The 12,741-nt window shown below is 46.0% G+C and overlaps 1 protein-coding gene across 5 annotated transcripts in view; it reads left to right on the plus strand.

The window, feature by feature from the left end:
* SPIN1 (spindlin 1) overlaps positions 1-12,741 on the plus strand; it is a 118,191-nt gene that overhangs the window by 28,671 nt on the left and 76,779 nt on the right. The window contains exon 1 of one of the 5 annotated variants that reach the window (XM_054031731.1): positions 9,999-10,019. The exons of the other annotated variants lie outside the window; for them this stretch is intronic. The gene's annotated coding sequence lies outside the window, so the exon portion shown is untranslated. Of the gene's footprint in view, positions 1-9,998; positions 10,020-12,741 lie in introns of those variants that run through there. 5 annotated transcript variants of the gene reach the window in all.

Below are 12,741 nucleotides of genomic sequence, written 5' to 3' on the forward strand. Positions count from 1 at the left end.
GTGGCATTCATAGAGCTACTGTGGGTGGGGGAGCACCACTTCTTGGCCTGAGAAATGAGCACTGACAGGTAGGATCAGCTTGTAATGCAGTTTTGGGACGGTGAGCAGTGGCTTCAGAACTTTCCGATGTGCAAGGCCATGTTCCTAGATCTGTGTGCTGAGCTCTTCCGCATCCTCCAGTGCAGGAATGCCAAAATGAGAACTGCGCTGACAGTGGAGAAGCGAGTGGTGATCACCTTCTGGAAGCTTCCATCACCAAATTGTTACCGATTAGTGGAAATAATTTTGGAGTTGGAAAATCCCCTCTGGGGCAGTTTGTCATGCAAGAGTGCAAGGCCATTATATTTGAAAATGGATTCTTCAATCTAGAGGAAGGTATAACATGATCCAAGAGCTGGAAGTTGAAGCTAAAAAAAGTCAGACTGGAAACAAGGTATTTTTTTTTAATGGTGAGAGTAATTAACGGAGCAATTTACCAAGGTTCATGGTGGATTCTCCATCACTGACAATTTTTAAAATCAAGATTGGATGTTTTTCTAAAAGATCTGCTCGAGGAATTATTTTGGGGAATTTCTATGGCCTGAGCTGTACGGGAGGTCAGACTAAATGATCGCAATGGCCCCTTCTGGCCTTGGAATCTATGAATCTGTGAGCGTCGTGCAATGCAGGACAGTGACTCTCAGCAAATATTCAGGACATAATGAATGGATTTGCAGCAGTATGGTTCCCAAACTGTGGTGGAGCAACAGACAGCATGTTTATCCTTATTTTGGCACCAGACCACCGTGCCACAGAGTACATCAACAGAAAAGGTAACTTTTCTATAGCTATGCATGTGTTGATGGATTCCTGGGGACTCAAATCTTTCTGAACACAGGACTGTTCAGTAAGCTACAGGGATATTCTTTCCCAACTGATTGATTACTTTTGGCAATGTGGAAATGCCAATATTGATCCTGGGGGGGACCCAGCCTACCCCTTACTACCCGGCTCATGAAGCTGTACTCTGGCCACCTCAACAACACAATAGAAAGTTTCAACTACTACCGGTAGCTCAGCAGGTGCAGAATGACAGTTGGCTGTGCTTTTGGTAGATTGAAAGGACACTGATGTTTATCCACAAGATTGGATTTTGGGGGTGAGGGAAATCACAATGGTTATAGCTGCCTGCCATGTCCTGCATAATATCCGTGAAACAAAAGGGGGTGGGGGGCTGCTGGCATGGCTGGTGGTAGTAGAGTGGCTGCTGTCTGTTTTGAACAGCCAGCCACAAGACTTTTAGGGGAGCTCAAGCGAAGCTACACAGCTCAGGAAGGCTTTGAAAGAGCACTTTAATAGCAAGCCACATAATGCATTGTTGTGTACTGTGCTGTTTAGGGGCCTGTTGGGAATTGTGTGGTGCTTGGCGTACATTTGACTATAACACTGTCAATGCAAATACTACTTTTTTGGTGCTCTTATGATTATTATGTTTTTTTGTCACTGATCCTATCCATTGTCTCACTGTAACGTAAAAGTGGGTGCTCTCTGCAGCATATGTTTTGAACTAATAAAGATGACTCATTTTTTGAATAATAGAATTTTATTATGTAACAAAACCAGTGCAAAATAAAATCTGCAATTTGAAATCAAATACATTAAAAACTTAACTTCTGTTCTATTAATATATTGTCAAGGGGAAAGAACATTCTTGTATAGGTAGAATGGACATACAGAAACAGCAGCTTTCACAAATCAATGTACGTGAGGCTGTTTGTCTTTAATGACTCCTGGGGAGTAGTGGTAGAGGTAGGTATGAAGCCCCTGATACCCCATGGAATGTTGAGGGAGAGTAGGGAGGTGCTGTAATGCACGTCTCCATGGACGGCAAAGGAAGGTGAACCCATGTTTGTTGAACCTGTAGGTCCACAAGAGACTGGAGCCATCTACGTTTACTGCTGGAGAAGCCTCATTATGTCCTGGTGCATCTCCTTCTCCTTTCTCCTGCTTGGATTCTTGGACCTTTCTCCTGTCTGCTCTTTCCTTCTCCCAGCTGTCTGCAGTGTTCATCCTCCAGGCCCTTTGCTCATGGTCCTATGTAATACTGGCTTACAGGATTTCATTGAACATGTCATCCCGAGTAATTTTCTTTCTCTTCCTTATCTGGCTAAGGTGTTCCACAGGTGTGTGGGGAAACCCCTCAAGGCTGCAACGATAGCAGCTACAGATAAAACACATTGTCAATATAGTCACAATGGAAAGTGAATCTGCTGCAGCCAGGAGAGGGGCATGCCATAGGCGCCGACTTCCACTCTAGCCGGGGGCGAGGGGTGCTCAGCCCTGCCCTCCACCCCAGGCCGTGCCCCCACTCCGCTCCTTCCCCCAAGTCCCTGCCCCCCCAGAGCCCCTCATCCCCAGCCCCACCCCAGAGCCTGCACCACCAGCCGGAGCCCTCACACCCCTGCACCCAAACCCTCTGCCCCAGCCCTGAGCCCCCTCCCATACTCCGAACCCCTCGGCTCCACCCCACCACATGATTTTTGTTACGTGTACCAATATGAAGGTGATGTGTCACATATCTCCATATTTTTCTCCAGTCCTGGAGCACCCACTGAGTTGGCACCTATGGGGGTGCCCCTCCCTTGGCCCCCACTGAGCCCTGGACCAGCCGGGGGTGCGGGGAGCAGCCCGGACCAGCCCTGTAGCTGCCGCGGCATGGAGAGGCGCCTCTCCCCGCCCTCCCCCCTCCCCTCCCAGCCTGGGTACTGCTGCGGGCAGAGAGAGCTGGGCGGAGTCCTCTCCCCTCCGAAACCCTGGAGCACCTTCCTGTACCCTCAGCTGGAGCCCTCACCCTATGCACCCCAACCCTCTGCACCAGCCCAGAGCCCTTCAGCCCCAGCCCAGAGTTCGCACTACCAGCCAGAGCCTTTACACCCCTTCACCCCAACCCTCTGCCCCAGCCCTGAGCCCCTTCCCATACTCCAAACCCCTCGGCCCCACCTCTACCACATGAATTTTGTTAGGTACACCAATATGAAGGTGATGTCACACATCTCCATATTGGTGAACCTAACAAAATTCATTCCACACATATGTGGGAAAAATTAGAGGGAACACTGGCTGCCATCCCTAAAAACCATCAGGAGAGGATTGCAGAGTACCTCCATTAATGTTTCATTGAGATGGCTGTGAGAGTAGTTTTCGGACAAGGAGCCTTTAGGGGCAGACTGGCAGTCAAAGTCAGGGGTGCGTAAATACTGGGACTGGTTGGGTGCAGAGACTACGCCAAAAGGCTTGGGATGAGGAGCCCTGAGAAGGGATGACTGGGTAAGGGAGCTGGAGGTGCAGAAGACTGGGAAGGAGTTTGTGGATAGTACTGTAGAGGACGTGGCCAGAGGTGTCAGGCTGTAGAGGGGCCAGAGCAGAAGTGTCTATGATTCCCCTACAAGCACACTCCCTTACAAACTTCAAATTGAACCAAAGAACCCAGTGCGTTGGCAACTACTTGTGAACTCTCATCCTCCTCTAGTGCTGATGGACACTAGAGCATGACAGCCTACTACAGCTATCATTTATTCAGTTACCTCAAGTGGTGGAGATCTGTGCTGTGGAGTTAAAGGTGTTCCAACCCTGCTGATGAGCCATGTGGGTTTGTGATGCCACATGCTTGTTTTTTCAGTTTTCTTTTTTAAGAACCTAGGAAATTCAACACACACACAGACTATGGTAAAAACACAAGGTGGAAAATTCAAACACACAGTAGTTAAAAAATGCCAGAATTAAGAATGCCTATGTGCAGACAACCTTAATTTTGGTCCTTCCAGACTATTGAACACTTAACTTTGGAACTTTAATGTTCTTTTAGTGTAGTTTTGTATATTTAAATATACTGATGTCATACCAGTAAGAAAATATGTATTGCATTTTTTTTCTGTTTTATGCTGCTCAACATATTGACAAAAAGCTTTTATAATGCCTACTGGAGAAAATAATGGAAAACCTAAAGTAAAATCTAACTATTTGTTTCCATGCCTCTCCAGCAATTTCATCACAATGCTATGAGAGTTCAATGACACAAATTACAGACAGTTCAGGTTGCAGTTCTATAAGTATTGGTTCCTACGCTGTATTTTACAGAGTTAATAGAAATGCAGAACTTGCTGAGGTACCAAGGGAGAGAGGTGTTTCTGGGTGAAAACAAGAACACCATCTTTGACCTAATAGAAATCCAAGTCTTGTCTTTGTTCTTTTTCTCTAACAGGTTTCATTGAAGATTTTTAAGATTCTTAGCAGCAGGGTGGATATGATTTAAATCAAATTGATTAAATCACTAGTCAGGAAGACTCAATCATGGATTTCTACATAAAAGTGCATTCTTGTTGGTTGTTATACTCTTCACAACTCAGAGATAGATGTAGGTTTCATTTTTAGAAGGTACACACTATACCTTTTTAAAGCGATTTATTTTGAAAACTTTTCAGATTCGTTTTACAGCTATATCAGAAAATGAATGATTGGTTATTTCATTTACCAAAAGTAATTGAAGCAGATATTTATGAAGTCAATTCACCTCCCAATATCTCCAATTCAACAGGCTAATCATTAATATTTGGAGGATTTCTTGCCATGCTGTATTAGGAGGATAACATCACCAGACATGCATATACATTGTTTTATTTAACTAAAACAACAACGTTATGTATTCTGGATTTTTTTCTTCAACAGTAAACCAAATATTTTAACAAAACAAGCATATGAATTTTTGAATGTAGTTAAACATTCAATTTTTTTAAAATCAGGTTTGTGTTGTTAAAATTGTTTAACTAAAATAGTTAAATGAAATATTTAAAACAAAACAAAAAAACAAAAATTAAATTGACTGTCAGCCATGTCAACATGAGAAACTTTAAAATACTGGCTTCTGCAGCTAGCTCAGTCGTCTTCACCTTCGTTTTCCTGTTTGTTCATAATCTGGAAGAGAAAAACAAGCTTTCCTGCTCTTTCAGGTCCCAAGTGATTTCTCAATTTGGAATGAATTAGTCCAAAGGAAGAAAATATTCTTTCTACACAGGCAGAAGAAGCTACTGCTGTTAAAAGTGAGATTACCACTTCAACAGTCTCTGAATCCAAGTGCTTAAGTGACTTCCACCAGTTCACTGGTGTGACTTTCTTTAAAACATCATCAGCAAACATATATTTCTTGAATGGTTCACCCTTACCTCTGAAGTTTATTACAGTTGGCATTATGGAGGGATGATTGCTGGATGTCCATGTCATAGCCAACTCTTCTTCAGCATTTAAGGTTTGACTCTGGTACCGAGTATTGAAAATATTTGCAAGAAAATGAGCTGGAGATAGCGCTTGTCCCATTCATTTTTTTTAATGCCTGTAATTTAACTCTGTCATTGCATATTTCTCTTTTTAAGATCTCACTCCGTTCCTTCCTAATTTCAACAGCGTCAGCAATAAAATAGCCATTTCCCTGCATTTTGTTCAAGGCTACAGAAATAGGCTTCCAGGTACTCAGCATGTGTTCAACATTTCTCTTAAGCCCAATGTTGAGAACTTTGGCTGTGATAGTGCTGTCTATTTTTTCACAATATTGTTGACAAACTGTCATCAGATTACAGAGTAGCAGCCGTGTTAGTCTGTATCCGCAAAAAGAACAGGAGTACTTGTGGCACCTTAGAGACTAAATTTGTTAGTCTCTAAGGTGCCACAAGTACTCCTGTTCTTTTTGTCATCAGATTAGTCCAGTTCTTGATATAGTCCACTACTGAGTTCCATCGCACGTCTTGTGGGAGAATTAGCTTGGTTCCTCCCACATTTTTCAGAGCAGCTGCTGCTAAGTGGTTGTTACGGAAGTATTTTGCAATTTCAACAACATTAGCCTTTATTTCTGGAACACTGAAGTCTTTGGCTAGGAGATGTATCAAATGAGCACTGCAACTGTATGTTATTAGCTTGGGACTTTCTTCTAAATAATTTCTTCTCATCTTGGATACATTTGCAGTATTGTCTGTGACCAAGCTGTGTACTAGACATTTGATTTTTTTCCCCCCCACAGTTTGTTATAGCTTTTACTGCTACTTCTTGTGAGTATTCTGCTGTGTGTGCATTTCCTGATGTATGAATTGTTTCTGTAAGGAAGACATTCCCTTCTTTTGTTGTCACACAAGCACATCTGCTCTGTTGGGTGGACTTTATCCTGGTTTTAATGACTGAACCACATTAATGAAGTTTGGGTTCTCAATCATACGGAAAGCAGAGTTTGTTGCATAAACAAACTGGGTAATTTTTTCATCAATTACCTCTTTTTGTAATCTGCTGGTTCTTCTCACAAATGTATCTATGGTTGTTTCTGGATGATGAAGTTTTTTTTTCCTTTTTGCTACAGGTGATATACTGTGGCTATGTGACATATATGATGTGACTGAAACACTATCATTAGCAGATAACTCTGAAACTATAGAAAATGATGGTGATCTTGAAGGTGGATAGTCTTCAGAATCCTGTATGTTGAGATGGATTCTCCTAAACAAAATGTCAATACAGTTCTTTAATTATTATTGCCATACTGCTCATTTAGTATTACTCACTGCATTCACTGACACTCGGTACTACTTTAAGGGTGAAATTGTAAAAGGAAGATCTGCTTATTTCAGCTATTTATTTTTTATCACAACTGCATCTAAAATGATAGTACCATAGAGTAACAACTATATTTTTAGCTCAAACATGAGAATTCAAGAATAGTCCAGAAGGAAGACAGGCAGTCCTTAATAAAGAAGTATGAAATAAAAAAGTTTACCAACCTGAAGATCCTGCATGTTCAGATTTGTTCCTTTCATCATCTTCAACGCAGCTTCCTCCTGAAAAGGAACACTTCTCACAATGTTGTTTCATTCGGGCAAGCAGGCCTTTCATTTCTTTGTTGCACTGTTTGCATTTTGCACGCTTGCCTGTCTTACCCACAACTAGAGGAACTTCATTAAAATATTCCCCAAATGGCTCTCTTTTACGGCCTGCTGCCATTATAGGTTTTCCCTTCAAGTGAGAGAATGGTATGGTAGATCTCAAATCAATGAAGGCTACACTCAGAGAGACCTCAAGACTTCTGGGGATGCAGGGGTGTGTTGGCCCCTTCCGGGAGCGGCGTGGGGCCAGGGTAGGAAGGGAGCATGCCTTAGTGGCAGCCATGGTCAGTGCTGCCTGGTGGGAGGTCGCACCTCAACTCCCAGGCCTGAGCCCCCTTTTGGAGCCAGCACCCCAAATCCCCTCCTGCACTCCAAGCCTGAGCCCCCTCCCAGAGTTAGCACTCCAGACCAGCCCTGAGCTCCCTCCTGGAGCCAGCACCCCATATCCCTTCCCGCACCCCAAACCCCCTCCTGCACCCCAAGCTCCAGCCATGACCCCCCTCCCAGAGCCAGCACCCCGTATCCCTTCCTGCACCCCAGCCTGGAGCCCCCTCCTGCACCTAAACTCTCTCTGAGCTTGTACCCCTCACCCCCTCCTGCACCCACCCTGTCCCAGGCTCAGCCCAGGGTGCCCCCCCCCCACCCCACTGCAAACCTCTCAGCCCCAGCCCAGAGCCCACACCTCCTCCCAAACCCCAGCCCCCTACCCCAGCCCGGTGAAAGTGAGTGAGGGTGGGGCAAAGGAAGTGACGGAGAGAGGGGGGATAGAGTGACTGGCGTGGGCTTTCGGGAAGGGGGGGGCTCGAGGAAGGTGTGAGGTAGATTCTTGGTTGCCCTTAAATTCAAAAAGTGATCTTGGGCATAAAAAGGTTGGAGACCACTGGCACAGAGGATAGGATTTTTCGGGATTTTTCTGTGTTCACAGTGTGTGGTTGTTTGGAATTTTGCACCCATGTTGCCACAAGTGTAGGATGATAGGTAATTGTGTTTAGCACTTCAAGTTAAACAGCTGGCAAACAGTAGGAGTACTTACGATGCCCTCCAAAAGTAGCCTTCTGCTCTTCTGAGTGTCTCTTTCTGCCTTTGTAGAGACAACATGCATACAGAGGCAGCTCTGTTTAGATGGCTTGCTTTATTAAAACAGATTGATGGTGTAGTTAAGATTAAGTTAGTGTTAGATTAAAAGCAGCTTTCTGTTTAAAACTTGACACTTAAATGCTCTTAATCACATGGTTACTTGGATTGCACTGAAATTTGGTGTGTCTCGGGTGCGTGGGTCCTGTTAGTGATCCAAATTTGGGGCCATTTAACCCAGGGGCTCCCCAAGATGCAACCATTGGTGTGGGAGGACACCAGCTTTCCTTAAAGTTGTCAGGTTCTTAAAACCTATTTTTCCTTATAGATAGAGATCAAATCAGGCCTCAGATCATTGTACCAGGGTTTTCAAACATTTGAGGACCTGGTGCTCTTTGGAGGAAATCAAATTAAAATGTTATTTGAATAAGATTATGCTTTTCCAATTAGGCATGCTAAGGTTCACAAGGCTATTCACATGCCTAAGGGGTTATATTGAGCATGTGTGGAACAAGGCGATAACAGGATTGTTAGTCTTCGAAGTTTCTCATTGGTTCAGTGGCTAAAAAATACTCCTTTGAACCTGACCCACCCAGCCAGTGTCACTTCAGGTTCTACCTCGGTCAGAAATTTGGAAGGGGTTGAATAGCCTATTGCTAAAATCTGTCACTTCTTTTGTTATTAATTTGTTGGGGAATATAATCAAGTATTTTTCCCTTTAAAAATGCAAATGCTGGCAAGGGAAGGTCATTTTAGGGGGTGGAGAAGTGGAAGGAATAGTGGGATGAGGAGTTCAGGGTTGCATCCAGGGAGGAGGAGGGATAGGTGGGGATGGGTGAAAGGCAGAATGAGAGAGGGAATGGGGGCTTAGGTGGGGGAGAAGGATACATGGGTAGTGAGTGACGGTCTGAAGGAGAATAGGGTCAGCCCCACATTTTCCCCTTCTGGGTGTGTGCCAGGATCTTAGAATGGTCTGAGTCCCTCTCCCTACTCCCCCCTCCCCGCCCACACTCCTGTGAGCAGGCATCTGGGTGTTCCTACCCCCAAGGGGTGTCTGAGCACCCCTCCCTGCCACCCTGTGCATGTGGCAGGATCAGAGGGCCTCTTGCTTCTCAGGTGGGGCTCCCTGTTCCCCTCATGTGAAATGGGATATGGGGGGGGGGGGGAGGGTTGCCTCTATGGGAGTGTCTGAGTCCTGCTCCCCACCCTGTGTGTGCCAGTATCTGGGGACCCTTGCCCATGTATGGGGGTCTGATCCCCCTCAATGTGTCCCTCATGTGCTCCAGGTTTTGGAGGGGGCTTGCTTGCTTGGGAGTCTGAGTCCCATTCTCTGCTCCTCTGTGTGAGCTGGGTGAGAGGGAAGCCTGGATAAAATTAGAGTGGTGGGAGCTGGCTGGGAAGGGGAAAGGCTGGTTTGTGGGGCTGAGCATCAGGGTGAGACTGGTATAGGGCAGTGGTTCTCAAACTTTAGCAACTCAATTTTAGCAACCCAATAGGGCCCCCATTTTGGTTTAAAACTTTTCACAGACACCCAACGTCCCCCGCTCAGGCCCTGGCCCCACTCCACCTCTTCCCCCAAGACCCACTCCCGCCGCACCACTTTCCACCCCGGCCCCTCCTCTTCCCTGCCTCTTTCCACCTCCTCCTCCGACCCTGCTCCTCCCCCACCCTCCCAGCACTTCCTGCACGCTGCTGAACAGCTATTCCATGGCATGCAGGAGGCACTGGGCTGGTCCACACTAACCCCCCACTTCGAACTAAGATACGCAACTTCAGCTACATTATTCACTCAGCGAGAGGAGTACGTGAGGTCGACGGGGGAGCCTGCCTGCCGCGTGTGGACCCGCGGTAAGTTCGAACTAAGATAGTTCAACTTCAGCTACGTGAATAACATAGCTGAAGTTGAACTATCTTAGTTCGAACTTACCGCGGGTCCACACGCGGCAGGCAGGCTCCCCCGTCGACTCCGCGTACTCCTCTCGCTGAGCAGGAGTACCGGCATCGATGGCGAGCACTTCCGGGATCGATTGCTTACCGCCGGATCCAGAGGTAAGTATAGACGTACCTACTGGGAGGGAGGGGGAGGAGTTGATCAGCGGGGCTGGTGGCCCCAGACATGGCTCTGAGACCCTGTGGAGTACACTCGCGGACCCTAATTTGAGAAACCCTGGCATAGGGCTGGGATCAGTAGTCCACTTGAACTGCATGCTGTCAATAACTGCTACAATGACTACTAACCCTTACTAGCAAGCTTTCTTTCTGTTTTTGTGTTTTGGTTTTTTTGTTCTTTTTTTAAAGAATTAAATGGCAAAAACACTTCAATGCAGAGTTACGGTTTCCTAGTGACAACTCTTGTCTTTCCGGAACATTGAGTTCAGCAAAACTCAAATTTCAGCAAACAGAGTTACTGTACATAACTTTATCTCTGCCCTCTTTACCCCGAAACACCCATAACATACATTCTCTCTTTTCATGTACAAAAAAGGCTGTACTTGCACTGGTCCTATTCTTGAACAGTTAGCTTAGTTTCCTGACAGAATTCCACACTTGTGAAATTTAACAGACACTTTGTGTACTCCCAGGATGCCCTCTAAACCTGTACTTTCCCTTACCCATCAGTAAACTGACTGCTCTCATATCCAACTTCACTACTAACAATTTCTATGGCAAGACCCCCTCCACCTCTCCAGTGCCTACACAATATTTCAATATGATAGACTAGCGCCTCAGGGTAGACATGCTGTCCTTTCTTTACTTGCACACATGGGGTGGACACACATCTGATCTTGTATCACAGTCACAGCTCTGTGACACTCCTCAAACTAATCCTTATCTCCTCAGCTTACAAACACATCTCTACTAACCTGCCCCATCTATTGCGTCCATCATTCAAACCTTTCAATACTGCTACAGTCTCAGCCTGAGCACAGCTACAGTGTATAGTGATAATTCCCAGTGGCTGCTGTCAGCTCTAGGCAGTCAGAGTCAAGGTTACAGGGGTATGTACCGTAGTTCTGGATTTCCTAGTTTTCTGACATTTGAGTTTTCCTGATCTTTATGTTCTGTAAGGGCACTGGGAAACTACATGCTGCATAACAAAGGGGTTTTTGGTTTTTTTGCCATTTAATAAGTAATCTTTCAACTTTGTATATTGTACACTTCTTAATGTTATGCTAAAAAGGAAATCTCCAGGTGAAAAAAGTGCCCTCTAAAAAGAAAAAAGGCTGTAAATGTTAATCTTCTGTGGGTTTTGTAGGCTTCTATAACAGGATCTTTTTGCCCTGCTTGCACAGCTGGTGGAGCATCTTTTGGTACCACTTCAAAGGAAGTGTTCATGTTAACTCATTATGAGGAGTCATCCTTGCTGTGTATGTAGGTATAAAAGAAAACTTTTCCTGAGAAACCAAGGCACCCTTAAAATTTTAACCTGTAATTGAACAGGGTAAACCTACTATGTAACTATCTACATGGAAGACACTAAAAAAGGAGTCAGACCAAGATTTTCCCCTCTAACTAGTGCAGGGGTGGGCAGACTTTTTGGCCCGAGGGCCACATCGGGAATAGAAATTGTATGGCTGGCCATGAATGCTCATGAAATTGGGGTTGGGGTGTGGGCTCTGGGGTGGGGCTGGAGACGAGGAGTTTGGGCTGTAGGAGGGGCTCTGGGCTGGGACTGAGGGGTTTGGAGGGCGGGAGGGTGATCAGGGCTGGGGCAAGAGTGTGGGAAGGGGTGCAGGTTCTGGCTGGGGGTGCTGGCTCTGGGGTGGGGCTGGGGATGAGAGGTTTGGGGTGCAGGAGGGTGCTCTGGGCTGGGATCGAGGGTTTTGGAGAACAGAAGGGGGATCTGGACTGGGGTAGGGAGCATGGGGAGAGGCTCAAGGGGTGCAGGCTCCAAGCGGCGCTTACCTCAAGCGGCTCCCGGAAGCAGTGGCATGTCCCTTCTCTGGCTCCTACATGGAGATGCGGCAAGGCGGCTCTGCATGCTACCCCATCCGCAGGCACTGCCCCTGCAGCTCCCATTGGAGCGCCTAGAAGCCGGAGTGGGGCCATTCTGTGGCTTCCAGGAGCTGTGTGGTACGGCCCTGGCCGGAGCTGGGGTGAGGTGCGGCTCCCGACCCAGCGTCCCGGCCAGAGCTGGGCCGAGCCGAGCCACGCAGCCCCCGCCCCGGCCAGAACAGGGCGGCTTAAAATGGCTCGTGGGCCGGATCCGTAGTTTGCCCACCCCTGAACTAGTGGGTAGTTGCTGGGCTACTCTAGAAAAATTCAACATTACAAGTTACCTAAGCATACCTAGTTAACTGCTCTCTATGTAGGTCCATCTGTGAAGTTGTGCAGTCTATATGGTTTTATAAAAACTTGATAATAAGTCAATATGATGTAACTGGGATAGTTTTAGAGAAAATATGGTAATAAGTGAATGTAACGTAACTGGGCTATGCTTCATGCAAAAGGTCTCTTGTAAGGTATCATTACAAAGCTTATAATCTACTGAGTATGATCATCTGATTTGTATAAATGTACCACTCTTGTATCTAAAACTAGAAATATAAAATGTAACTCTGAGGGCCTATTGTAATTATGTAAAGTGTGGGCCATTAATGATGGTTTGGAATCTTGATGACTCCCATTGTCTGCAGATGGCTGTTTACCTGTGAGTCTTCCTGTATATGTGTGTGCTGGCAAGTGAGTAATGAAGTCTTGCAGTGACATGTGATCATGTCACCTGACTTGGAATCCATCTTTAACCTGGTGCTTTTCCAGTGAGGGGGGG

This window comes from Malaclemys terrapin, chromosome 6 (assembly GCF_027887155.1).
Source record: "Malaclemys terrapin pileata isolate rMalTer1 chromosome 6, rMalTer1.hap1, whole genome shotgun sequence".
Classification (NCBI taxonomy): Eukaryota; Metazoa; Chordata; order Testudines; family Emydidae; genus Malaclemys; species Malaclemys terrapin.